This window comes from Rhea pennata, chromosome 1 (assembly GCF_028389875.1).
Source record: "Rhea pennata isolate bPtePen1 chromosome 1, bPtePen1.pri, whole genome shotgun sequence".
Classification (NCBI taxonomy): domain Eukaryota; kingdom Metazoa; phylum Chordata; class Aves; order Rheiformes; family Rheidae; genus Rhea; species Rhea pennata.
This window is the reverse complement of record NC_084663.1, coordinates 130,148,886-130,163,051: the sequence shown is the minus strand read 5'-3', so window position 1 is coordinate 130,163,051 and position 14,166 is coordinate 130,148,886.

Here is a 14,166-nt window from a genome sequence, read left to right as displayed (position 1 = left end):
CACATGTATGTAAATCTAGTTGCTTGCTCCCTCCTGTTTATAATAATGACAAGGTCAAAGAGGTTGTGACTCTCATGCCTGTTCATAACCAACAGAGTGCGAATCTGTATAACAGAGTTATTATCTCCGTGTTTTCTGGCATGAAGCATTTACATAAGTGGCCCCAAAGTGGTTTCTCTGACAGCCACAGCACCTTGCAAACTGATGCCTAATTTTTCGTCCAATGTCATTCCTGGGTCTCCTTCAACCCAGCAGCTTTCAAAATTTCTAGGGCCAAAGAATTTCAGCTTGTTTTATATAACATGTAAATCAGCAGTTTCTACACTATGGTACAAAATTCCCTTCGTAGTTGTGATACAATATAACTACAGCAATGGAGTAATATAAACAGAAAATATTCACATTACACTGAAAGAGCTCACACTTAGCCAAAGAGAATATAATTCAAAAAAGAATAATGAGCTTAGTTTCAATACCTTCTACTTGGCTTGTCAGTTTTCAGCTCTGCAGTTCCTACTAATTTGCTACCATTTGAAATTTCGTTAATGTGAAGTTAAATTTTTCTAGTGCTTTACTTTTACTTTCTGTTTCTTCCTTGGGAGAACAATAAGACTGTAAAACATCTAAATTTTTAACCAAGACTTCTGAGAAATTTTGCATTTGACTAAATAAAGGAGGCTTTGGTGAAGTGTTATTTGATTTACCCATTGTAATCAATTGCAATTGCAAAACACTTGCAGGAAAGAAATCCCCTTAGGATCATTATTAATATTATATGATGAGCAATACCAAAATCTAGATTCCTCAAAATTAGTACGCATGATACATAAGGACACTGGGTTGGAGGAAAAAAAGGGTCAGTGTGTTAGTACCAACCCCATGCACCTTGGATGTGGGAGTGCAACAAACTTTATTGATATGAAATACCATCCTTATGGAAAGCAGGAACCAAGTGTATAGCTCTAGCTTTCTGCAGAATACAATGAATATCAACACTGTGAGACATAAATAGAAAAGACCAATTGTTCCTACTCCAAAAGTACAAAATATACTAATTCTCTGCTTATTCCAAACCGCAGCTATTTCTTGACATGCTGACTAGAACCTGCCTCGTATCAACCATGTGATTCAGTGACTATCTGTAATCATGCATGCATCCCCAGTACAAGAGAGACATGGAGCTACTGCAGAGTCCAGCGTAGGGCTACAAAGATGATCCGAGGGCTGGAGCACCTGCCCTATGAGGAACGGCTGCGAGAGCTGGGCCTCTTCAGCCTGGGGAAGAGAAGACTGAGGGGGGATCTTATCAATGTGTACAAGTACCTGAAGGGAGGGTGTCAGGGGGGTGGGGACAAACTCTTTTCAGTTGTCCTGTGTGGCAGGACAAGAGGCAATGGGCAGAAACTGAAGCACAGGAAGTTCTGCCTGACCGTGAGGGGGAATTTGTTCCCTGTGAGAGTGACAGAGCACTGGACCGGGTGGCCCAGAGAGGTTGTGGAGTCTCCTTCTCTGGAGCTCTTCAAGGCCCGCCTGGATGCAACCCTGTCTAACCTGCTCTAGGTGACCCTGCTGAGCAGGGGAGTTGGACTAGATGATCTCCAGAGGTCCCTTCCAACCTTGCTGATTCTATGATTCTATGCGTATTCACACCTCCCAGCAAATTAGGAATATACTGTTAGGAAGTGATTAAGAAACTAATTAGGTCATCACCCAGGAGGAAAACGCTGTGATACTTATCACAAGATACTCGTTTTAGTCACAAGCTTTTAGCTTCTTTGGCTGTAGTTCCTCAATTCCCAGCTATGGTCAGTATAGCAAATATTACTCAACAATAGGAAGTGACTGATAAAATTATATTCTTTATTTTTTTCCCAGAATTCTTAGTGGAATCATTGCAGATCGAATAAAATAGTTAATCACAATTTTCAATGATATATTTTTAAGATATCACTGTACCAGCTCCTTAGATGACTAACTTTTGGATAGCACTTTCATGTTTTTCTTACAGCTTTTCTGACATATATGATTTTGGGCATGCAGTAGGAGAATCACATCCTCTATCCATAATAACGGTAACAACTGCAGGTTTTCTAGATATTACTGAATCTGAGGTTTTTGTCTTTTTTTTCCTCAGATGGTTGAATTTGGTATTTGCAGAGATAACTTTCTATTTTTTTTTTCGATTTGCATATTTTAACACAGAGATTGCTTGAAGAAAAGTTATTTCTGGTGCAGAATAGGCTTTTCTTCTTATTCAGGAGGCATCTGAGAAATCTCTGCTTTCATGTTGAAATGGCAAAGGTTTATTTTATGTCCATAATCCTATATTGATCTGTTTTAATAGAATTCCCAGGATATTCAGTTCTTCTTCCATTTATTTTCCTTGCTAGGCATTTGATTACTCATATGTAGCTTAAGAAGGCTTTGTCAGCTCTGACTCAACCTTATTCAAACACTGATTCTTCAGTGGGGGTTGCCATCTTCTAGGCTTTTCCCTCTTAGATGTTCTATTTCATAAAGTCTCTTATTTAAGCTGCACTTCTTTTAACATTTATCACATCAATACTGTCTCTGTCACATCACTTCCCGCTACATAGGTAGTTGTACAGATATTGACAATATTCATATGAGCTTTTCAGATGTCTCCTGGATTTCCCCCTTACAGCATAGGGTAGCTTGTATATATATGTTTTAACAGACAGGTAGAATCTGTTTTTCTGAATAACCTACATAAGAATTAGTAGTATCAAACTGTAGGAATGTAATCCATGTCCTATGCAGTAAGGTAAATGTCAAGTTAAAACAAGACAGTTGTACTAACAGGGCAAAAAGTACTTTGTACTTACTAAAGCGTCATGCAGATCTGAAGGAAGCTATTTGTTCCTTATCGTCATACCTTTGAGTATTACACTGCAGGGATTAATTTGGTGGCAAATTATTAAGTGCTTCATCTGCATACAAGGTCTTTTTAAATTACATTGTGCCAAACAATAATAGAATAATTGGATAGCTGAAGATGACATCTGCTGCAATAAATTCAGATAGTGACTATTTCATCTAATTTAATACTGGGCATCAGCTCAAAAACATTTCTCCAGTATTCCAGTGATTTTGAGTGAGTGAAACCTAAAAATATAAATGTATTAAAATTGATTCTAGCAATATGCTAATGTAAATTTACATATCTTTTTATTTTATCTTAATGGTATGGTATCACAGTCAAACTGGGCATACTAATTATAAACTTTGGAATTAGTAAAATTAATTTAGATGAGGTATTTATTTTGATTCTCATAGATAAGCTCATTTGGAAAACTACTGTGCACCACTTCAGAAATACTGTGACAGAATCCTAATTCCTACTTGATTGACAAGAATTTAAATTCTTTTACAAATATTACTTGTAGAGGAAGGGTGGAGAAGAGAAGAGAAACAGTTTCAAAGTGACAATTTTATATTCAGGCTTTTCTAGTCAACAGCATTTCAATTAAAGCTATGAAACAGACTCTCTTCATGTATTGTATCGTAGCACATCTAAAACGAGTAGCATGACTCATTGTGATTTCTTAATTATAGAGAAATGACAAATTGTTCTTGTGTAAATCAGAGGTTATACATCAAGATGTTGTCACAGTCTGACATCTGTGTATATATATGGGATGATCTTGGCTGTGTTTACAGAGATACACCATCAAGTTCATTTTATTCTGGACCTTATTGCACTCATGTCCACTTCATAAAGCTCATTTTGCATTTAACTTCTTCATGTGATATAAAATTTTCCTAGCATTTCCATCAATTTTCGAACTAGCTGACATTTGTTGTGCTATAATAGACTACGGTATTTAGTCCTTACTTTGAACCAGGAAATGAGTCTTCATGGATTCCCCTGATTTTCCTATCTACATCGTGCATTTACTTTCTAAAGAAAGAAAAATATCTTTCCATATCATGCAGCCTTCCATGCTTTTCCTTGCTCTGCACCTAATACCTTTTACTTGTATTCCCTAAGTATTATGTGAATGCATAAACTACTAAATTCCCATGTGGTAATCACAGTTCATTTTTTCCTAGCACGAAGGGGCAAGCAGAGAGGCTGCTGGCGCAGTTAGGAATTGCAGTGTTTCCTTGTGCATGCTCTGGGAGCTCGGCGCCAGTGCGGGGCTATGCCAGAGCCATTTTGTTCTCCACTTCCAGTGGGTGAAGACCAGCTGCTCTGGCAAGAGCCAATGCTCTTTTGCTGATGGGAAAATCTCTCAAAAATGCAAATGCTATTCATGAGAGCAGTTTGGGGAGGTCAACCGTGAACTCCGTTGATGTATAGTCTTTTTCCATCAGCCAAAAAAGCCCTCTTCCCAGTGACCTGTGGACTTTCTTGTTTCCACTGATTGACAGTTACTAAAGACTGTGTACTCTGCAGGAAGACAGCTGATATGATGCATGAATACCCAGCCATAAGGACATGTACAGTGGTCCAAGAGCACTGCTTCATCTATTTAAGGTGATCTCCCTGGGCACTGGGCACTTTCCTTTGACTGACCTTGCAACCTGGGAAGCTGTTGACCCCAGGTTCTATCTTAACTCCATTGAGAAGTACTCCAACTTGCTTTAACAGTTACTGGTCTAATTTAACAGTTTCAGCAGCCCCTAGCGAGTGAGACAGTTTAAATTCCAAAGAAAATCACTCACAACCTGCTGCCATCAGGGAATGAGCATTATGCAAATCTCACCAGCAAACAGGGTTTCTAGTCCCATTCTTTGTTAACTTGACTTAATCAGTTTTTAGGACAAAGAGAAGAAGATGCAGCAGAAGGAGATTCTTATCAAAAAGGGAACAAAATTTTCCTCCCAAAAAGTAGGAACAAAGTCTGATTTGCTTTGTACGTTTTGAGATCAATGTTCTGGTGCAATAGACTGTGCAAACTGAAGGTGTCCTACACGAGACACAGGTTGGATTACAGAAGGAAGTGGATAGTTAAAATCTTTCATGGCTTGGTTGGAAAGAAAGTCTTGTTTCTCTGAAGAAATGTCTCTGTTCTCTGGAAACATAGAATAGCCAATAGCTCCTTAAGTAAGGTGCTACAGTTGGTAGGATGCTGTCCAAATTAAGTTTGAATATGACCAAAAATGCTCTCTGTCTGAGTATTTTGGCTGTATGAAGGATGTGTACAGTCATAGTATACTCTCCTAGAGAAGAAGGCAGGTGCTCCTCTCAGCCAGACCATCTGGAAAAAGGCAGTGGGCAGATACAGCAGTGTGTCCCTTGCCCTGTCTGCAGACTACTATAAAACTTGATGTCACTGTGAGTAAAGTCACAACATTCACGTGCTGAAATGTGTACACAGCCTCAAAAAGGGATATGGGGGAACCATATCTGTTACTATAAAAGGATTAATCTCCTGTAACTCTTAGCCATATATGACAAAATGGGCTTAAAATAGTTTCTTGCTAAGAATCCTGTGTATCATACCCAGCTTTTACTATAAAAGTTGCTCCCAATATCATATTCCTGTTATGCCTTAACCTTTACTCTCCTTTTCATTTGTCACCATTTTTGACTTGGATTAGAAATTCATTGATAGAGGTCTTCAACTGGATATAAGGAGGAAAAAGAAATCCATATTCTTTCCTTTTTAAATATATTTTAATAATTAAAATGTTTTAAAATAAGACATTTGTATAAGTCTACAGTGTTCTAGGCACTTTAATAGCTTGTCTTGCAGCTATACTAAATCCTGTTAACATTATTTTAGTTCCCATCTCATTGTAATATACTGCCTGCTGAGTTTTCAGAACAATACTTTAATGGAGATGTTCAGACAAAATCTGCAGAGAAAAGATCCTCATTTTCTTTATAGCAATGTACCATGATAAAGTTAAACTCATTGCACTTTTGAATATAATAGAATAAAATTATGAAGAAGGATGTTTAATGATCACATTTTTAAATATGACTAAATTCCTTCTGTACTAAAAAAGAAAAGCAGAAGAAGGGATAATACATTTAACTGGAATAATAGACACACAAACTTGTCTTCAGGGCCTTTAACTTAATCGGCAAACTTCAGTGTAAGTTCAGTTTCTTATTTTACTGTCTTGGTATGAAGGAAGGAATATAAGTAACCTTGTTTCCTTCCAATCTTACTCCCAGCAATGCCAGTCTGGAGTAACCCCATTAACCCCATTGTTCTGGAGTAACTCTAATTCCTATAAGAAATAAAATCAGAAGTTATGCTACTGTATATAAACTGTATGAATCAGAAATGAATGTCCTGAAAAGCTTTCAAAAACTGATTGATCTATTTAAATGCTCCAAGTAAGTGGTGCTGGACTCCGTTGCCTGGAGTCCACAGTAAAATTTGCTGAAGGAGTTACCTATAAAAAAATCAGGTAGCTCTTGCTGACACAAAAGTAATTTAAGTGACTCAGAATAAACTTATAGGTACTTTTTTATTATTTTTACTTTTCCAGATGTTAGCTTAAGTGTTTGATGAGTTTTTCCTAACATCGTTGTTTGAGGCTCCACACAGTCCACAGGCATCTTCTTTCACTTAGAGGAATTTAAGATTTTTACTGGTAATGGAAAGAAACACTAACTGCAGGCGTATCTGTATGCATGCTTCCAGGGGAACACTGTGGCATCTGGTGCTTCACTGTTAAAGTTGGAGAGACACACTGCTTGCTGTCCTTCCTCCTCCTTAGCCAACAATTTTCCCCACATGATCCAAATAAGCAAACAGAATAACATTGCATGTGCTCCTACTGCCTTTGTTGTCTACCATACACTTTTCACTATTTAACTTCAAATATTTTCTGCAGATAATATTAGTAACCCTTCAAATCTTTATCCTCTTTGGATTATCTTTACTAAGATAATCTAATCTACTGAAAAACTAGTCTAAGAAGGATTCTCCAAACAAGATTCTCTCTGCAAGGTCTCTTATTTCTCTCCTGTCTCCTTTCCAACTATTCCATATCCTTTATCAGAGAGATTGCATGGGATGGGATCAACTCTTGCTTTTTTAAATTAAGGAAATCATATAATTTTGGTTGATCAGGAAGGCAAAGAGAGAAAAAAAGTAACTGCTGTTAAAGATCATGCCCAAATTCTTCAATTACTTAAGAATTTACTCCTTTACTAAACCAGCATTTTCCTATGAAAAAGTACATGTGATGAAAGCTACTAACGTATACAAATATTTAAGAATGCTTTTGTTACATAAAAACTTGAAGAACAATGGCATTTGCACAAAAATCATGCGTATAATTTTTGGTCGAAAACCCAAAGGAAAGTTGGAAGCGCTGGCTGGAGATGTATCTAACAGCAGCAATCTATTGTGCAGCGCAGATACAGGCCCCAGGGCTCTGAGCACATCCTCCTCCAGGGGTTTGGTTGCTGGACTCAGGGCCACCTTAGACGATGGTGCTGGAGGCTGGCCCTGAGGAGAGAGAGCTCTTTGAGAGAGCTCTGCTGAAAAACCTTATCAGGGGACCTTCCCTTCACCTAGACAGTGCTTTTAAGCTAAGGCTCTGCCTTTGGTTCCTCCACAAGCTACGCTGCAACTGTGTTGCGATGTACCAGGTGCCCGGCCAGGTGGCCCGTTGTTTGGCACCATGGATGTGACCCACAGATGTGACTTCCCACCTTGAACTCAGACCTATCTCATCACTTGCCTGGTCATCTGGACTCTTGACTGACCATGTCTGTCCCTGGCTTTGCTGGGGCACTGTAGAACTATGCCCTTGCTGGTGAGGCCACTGTCCCTGCTATTACTCTTAGTTCCCCACTGCCCTTGCTGCTCACCTAACAGTAAGAGTCAGTAGAAGGGCTAATTTCCAATTTGTGTAAAAAATTCTGCATATTCTGGACATGTTTAAACACAATACAAAATGCAATTATTTCTGTAACAAAACTACTTGAAGACACAAACACAAATTATGCTATGTAGTACGTGATATGCACTCAGTGCTCTAGACATCAAGCACTCAGGCGTGCAAAATGCCATCACTTAACACTGCATAATTACTACCCTTTCAACTGTAGAAAAATGTTCACTTTATAAACTGTTCTTGATGCCTTTTTTTATTGTTGTGTTACAGATTTATTAAATCTTATTCTAAGAAAAACTGAGTATGAACACATTGTAAAAGCAACTAGGTGGTACTGGAATGACAGACAAAAAGGTATGTGTTGTCTTGAGCTGTCTTTGTTTTTTGAAAATGCCAACCAATACTGAGAGCTTTTTAATCATAGCCAATAGGAAGATTGAATAGCCTTCAATTTAAAAAAAAATATATTTTTTTCTTTTAAATTCTTATATGCATCTGTCAGAACAGAACAATGGATGGCTGGTCACAACTGTACTTTAAGGACCTCTTATTGCAAGAATCAGGGCTTAGTTCTGTGGGCTGGGAATTTCAAAGAATACAAATTCAGAGGTCTATAAAGTTGTCAAGTCTGATCATGCCTGGCATGTTACTGCCATAAGTTGATGCTAATAGTCTTCTATAGCTATCTGATGTTCAGGAGCTATGAACGATATATCATCTGTACCTTCCCTTTCTTTTTTGGAGGGGAACAGGTAAGGAGATTTGTTTTCTGTGGCTTCTCCACATTCAGTTTGTCTATCTCTATTACCAATAGCAAGAATAATTTTATATATCTGGGATTATAAAGATTACAATTCTATTTACCTGAATGGGGAAATATACTTAAACTATGGTAAAGATGGGGAATAGAAAAGCAAATAAATTAAATTTATTGCTTGAAATGAGGAGTGTGTGGCAGACCTTAAAACCAGAAATCAAATTATCTCAACTTTTGTTCAGCTATAGTGTCTGAACCATACTCTGACAGCATGTGGACAAAAAGGACTAAATGTTTAAGTATGTATGTAATTAAAGAAATGGAAGGTCTGCAAAATAATTAGGTACAGACCTTGCTGTTTCCATGCCAGCTATAATCTGGTATCAAAGGAGAGGAATTTAGGATATAGGCCAGGAATGGATCTTCTGAGTCATCAAATCTGATTCCCTGACACCAAAACCATTTGTGTTAAAGAATCTCATTAATAATCTTATCAACCACAGACTTTGAAGAAATGATGTTACTACTGAAAGTTGTTACTGTCTTGATAGGTAAGATTATTACATCTCTCAGTTAGAAAATGTGATATCATACTACATACGACTTAGCCTCAGTCACAAATTTTGTTGAGTTATGCTCTTGGACTTTGCCAGGATAGAGGAAGATGTTCCAGCTGTCAAATATCATGTACCTCTTTTTTGGGACCACGCAAAATATTAGTCCAAGTTTAGGTGATATGCATGTCTCAAAGGAGACACCTGTAGACACTTTCAACTCATCTATCCCAGAGCAAAGACCGTTTTCCACCTTGCACAGGTGGGAAGGCTCTGGCACTGCTCAGCAATTTGCTACTTTATCATGCCAGGGAGGCCAAAAGTCCATGCACTCTATACTTGCCCGTGCTCTTCACACACTCTTTCATCAGAACTGCTACACATCCCTTCTTCCCAGAAACCACTTTTGTGATATGCTGTGAGCAGTGTCCATGAGCAGTGTTTGCTGACAGAAAGGGCAGCCATGGAAATTGGCTGGCCTCTAACCACCGAGGTGCATGCCAAGTCCCCGGGAGCACAGCCACCGCTCAGATTGGGCTGTGGTGGGGGGAAAAACAGGGACAGCACAGGTCAAGAAAGACCCAGTATTCAGCCCTAGCTGTCTTTCTCTGTTGTCCCTGCGGGAAGTGCATTCCTTTTAGAGGAATGTAAGAGCAGGAAAGTTAAATGTCAGAAAACATTTGTAAGTCTTGCAAAGATTTCTCCATTCAAACTAGCAATCCTATGTCCAAGGATAGCACAACGTAAAAAGTGTTTTGTTTTGCAGCCATTTGGTAGATTCTCATTGCCAGTGATTGGCTTGTTTGATTTAGAATAAGTAAAATATTTCTTATAATTTTCTTATTCTTATATTAAAATGTGGTGTTTATTAGCTGAAAAGTAAGTTAAAATCAGGTAAATGTAAGGGTAAGAAGTATAAAAAGAGTTAATGAGAATTTATAAAGTTTTGGTCTATGTAAAATGAAATATTATCTAATGTAGCAGTGTGGTCTGTAATATGAGACTAGAAAAGGCCGAGGGTACAGAGTACCCTTGCAAGTAAATAGCATTTGAAATGATTTGTAAATATTCTTGAAGTATCTTAAAGATGTTTGTTTTGAATCTAGAATCAGTTTTAGACACACCGTACTCTGAAGAGCAAATACTCTCTGATTTATGCCACTTACAGGCTGATGTACAGAGTTGTGATGTACAGGCACTTGTATTAATCTGCATGTTTCTGATTGCCTCTGTTATGTGATAGGGTGGTAACTGTTTTCACACCCACCTGACAGGTAACTATGATAATTTTTTTATAACTTCCTAGTAATTATATGACCCTTCAAGTGTTCTTGTGCAGAATTCAAAGACAATCCCCTAGTGTGAACATGAATTTTGTCTCATTTGAGAAGAGCATTTGAGAAGAGTTACCAGCTTTTGCTTGGCTGACAGATGCCGTGGACAATAGTAACACAACGAAAATGGAGAAAGGGGAGAGTATGAACCAACAGTTTTAATCTGAGTAGACTAAGGAGAGAGGGTGAAATAATTTAAATCTGAGAACTCACGTTTACTTCAACGGGTTTTTATGTGCTTAATTACTTATATAGGATCTTTACCCAGACGCATGCATTCTTGCATTGCTCAGATGAAATGCAGTTAAGTATATTGCACAAATGAGTTTGTTACTGCATCTGTTTTGTTGTATCACTTAATGTCCTGTCGCTATATGGAACATTTCAAGTTTGAAGGGCATGCATGTTTGTGTATGCAAGGAAGAGAGAGACTTGGAGGTATTCTGTCCAAGGCTACTAGGATAGTGGAATTAGAAGCACATTTCTGAGTTTCCAGTCCATGCCTCCTCTGTTCATGTCAGAAATATAAACACGATTTTGTTTTTTGACCATTCTTTGAGTCTATAAAGAAAAAGACTTTTTTGAGTAGTTTTGTGCTATGGGAGAATTTGTCTAAAGATGTGTTTCTAAATGTCTGGGCTTAGATTAACAAATTGTAATTGAACAGCTACTTAAAAATGAACAACCTAGCAAATTTTAACTCACAGTTAACAAAACTGTATTTAGCAGCCTGAATCCCAATACTCCTACAGTCTGGAAAACTTTGCAATTGGGAACAAAGTATGGTACGGCTTAGGCTACACCTCTTGTGGATTTCTGAGATTTGGAGAGTATTTGCACTCTTTCAGTTTTCTCTTTCAGTTAATGAAAATACCTGTTGGCTTGCTATAGGCTAATAAGGAACTAAGCACCAAAGTTAAAAATGCAAGTTTGTACTCTGTAGAGCAATGTTAATCATTAATATGATCTATATTGTTTCAGGTAGCAGGAGGATGGTGCTCTTCCATTGCTCAGCCTGCAGGCCTCTCAGGGCACTTTTGGAGCCCATTCAGCATGCTCCACATTGCACTTAAGCAGGAGACCATTTTTAAGCATAAGCTGTGTCTGTTCTTTGGCCTGTCACTACAGGCGCTTCTCTGTATATGCATTTTTTTGCCTTAGGTACACTCCCTGAGTTTCAAGGCTCTTTCAAGGCATACTTCAAGGCATGCTTTGTAAAGGAGATCATGCATGTTACAGCCCATCAGTCCTCGCTACATGGCTCCTGAAGAGCCATGCTGCTTGCTGTTGCTATTAGCACTTCTTCCACAACGAGAAGCCCCATCTTTTGGCCCTCTGTCTACTGTAATGGGGAAACCGTGAATGCTATGTGCTAACGAGGGGTCTCTTCCTCTCTCAGGATGCAGCTCTCAACACACTTTTCATATTAGTGGAGTAACATGAATAGAAATTGGACAGTTAGTTTTGAAGTGGTCCAAAAACATCAAGAAGTAAGCTAAGAGGCTGCATCTTCAAATTATTTTTGGTTTTGAGCAGACATTCAGTTTGGAAAAAATCCTGTGGATTATCTCCACATAGTATGATTTGGTTTATTCCTCACTGTTTGCTGCACACAAACTTGGGGAGAAATTAAACTGAAAGTTTCACTGCAGGTATGCAGCGGATATGCTTTAACATCTTTGAGACAGAAGAGTGAACAAATTATTGATCCTTTGAATAACTTTGAAATAGCCCAAGATAAAATTCCAAGCTTTCTGTAGTTTAGCTGGAGAGTACCCAAAACAAATTGCTTTGATCTACTGATTCTCTTCTGTTGATCTTAATTAATACTAATACTGACAATCAAGGGTCATGGGCTCAAGCTTGCTTCTCCATCCTCTCTTATTTATTGTCTAAGAAACTTCCAGGGCTAGTTCTGGCATAGTGGAGCCCATCCTGCATATGCCTGACATGCACATAAATCTGAGTTCTGTTCTTGCATTTTGTTATTAAAGGTGTTCACTACCACCCACTGCAGTAGAACCAAGTAACTGTAAAGATGCACTCATGGGCAAGTAAATTGGTATGAGTGTGAAAAGGACCTCTGAGATCAATAATTTGACATGATCTCTCTCCTCTGCCCAGAGGTGTGTTACCAGTTTGTTGCAACCCATTTACAGAACAAGTTGCCTGAACTCCCAGCAGTTTGTTACGCTAGAAATCTAGTTAATGACAGGACACACCATGTATACAAAATCAAGAATTTATTGTTAGTCTAATTAACTCTTAACTATCTAATTAAAGAATTGTTTTGATTCCAGTTACAGTTATACTAACACTTATAGTTCAAATTATATACAGTTAGAATTATACATTTACAAACCTTCCAGTATTCACCCCTCTCTTTGGTGTCATGCTCATCCTTTATCTGCCCCTCTGGGTCCTACAGCTGATGGTTTTAGCCTGTGGAGGGGACATTCAGCTAATCATAAGTGTCCCACATATTTTGCTGTGAGGAGGAGTACGGTATTGATGGTGGTGGTTTGTTGTGCCCCTCTCCTCTTGGGGTCATTTTTACATGTTTGCTAATATGCTCTATACATTGCTCTTCACTTGTCTACAAGTCCACATTACAACCTCGTTTAGTATATGTGGAGTGTTTTAGGTAGGCTTTAGGTAGGTTTTAGGAGTTATTTGGTCTCCTTGCTAGCCTGAAAACTGTTTTTTACCCAGTCCCCAAGAGTATACTCCTTTGAGGACAAAGATTGATGATTGGTGAGTTGTTTATAGCCCTGTGCCTTTGCTGCCACCCCATGCCTTTTCTCCTCCATACTGCATTTTATTCCAGGGTCATAAATATTCATTAGATGCAGAATACCTGTGCATTATTGCTACCTGTTAGTTACAAAAGTATCTATAATAATAGATGATATGGCACACAATTGTACAAAGCAAAAATTAAAACAAAGAGGATATTTGTCCCCTGCTTGTTAGATATTTGCTACTATAAGCTAAAACAAATCTCCAGGTAGTCCTAGACAAAGACTTGCAAGTCCTGAAGCCTATACTTAACATAAAACCTGTGGCTTGTTTTAAGCAATGGCAATGCTAGATTTACTGGGCTATAAGGCCACAGATGTTTGGTTTATGAGGACCAAAAAAAAATAAATAAAAATAAAATAAAGAAAAAGGATTCTTCTACCTCATCTTTTTGGTATCTAAATATACTTCCTTTCTTTTTCTACAAGCCAGTTCTCTTCTCCTCATCACTGCTTATTTCCTCCTGCTCTTGCACCATCCAGTCTTAGTAAATGAATACATTTCTGTGTATTTCCTCCCTAGCCACTTAACAAGTTCTAAAATTTGGCAGAGGGTTTATATTTGGGGTTTTGAATCTTCATGAATAATTCAAATTCACTTTCATACATCACTATAAGTTAAAATTGGGATGAGTAATATTTGAAGCATTAGAACTTTAAGGGGCTGTTCTCTGTTTTAGGATTTGTCTTGGGGCTAAATTGTGGCATTAGGCTTTATTTGCTGAAAATACAGAAGAAAAGAGCAGATGGTATTGAATGTCAGATAAGACTAGATTTTAAAACACTTCTTAATTTGCTAGGTTCACCTGTCTTAAATTGCTCTAAATTACTAACAGGAAGGCCTTGGCCTGATTTCAGCAGAAACTAAGAAGGAGGCCCTTGACATTAACAGC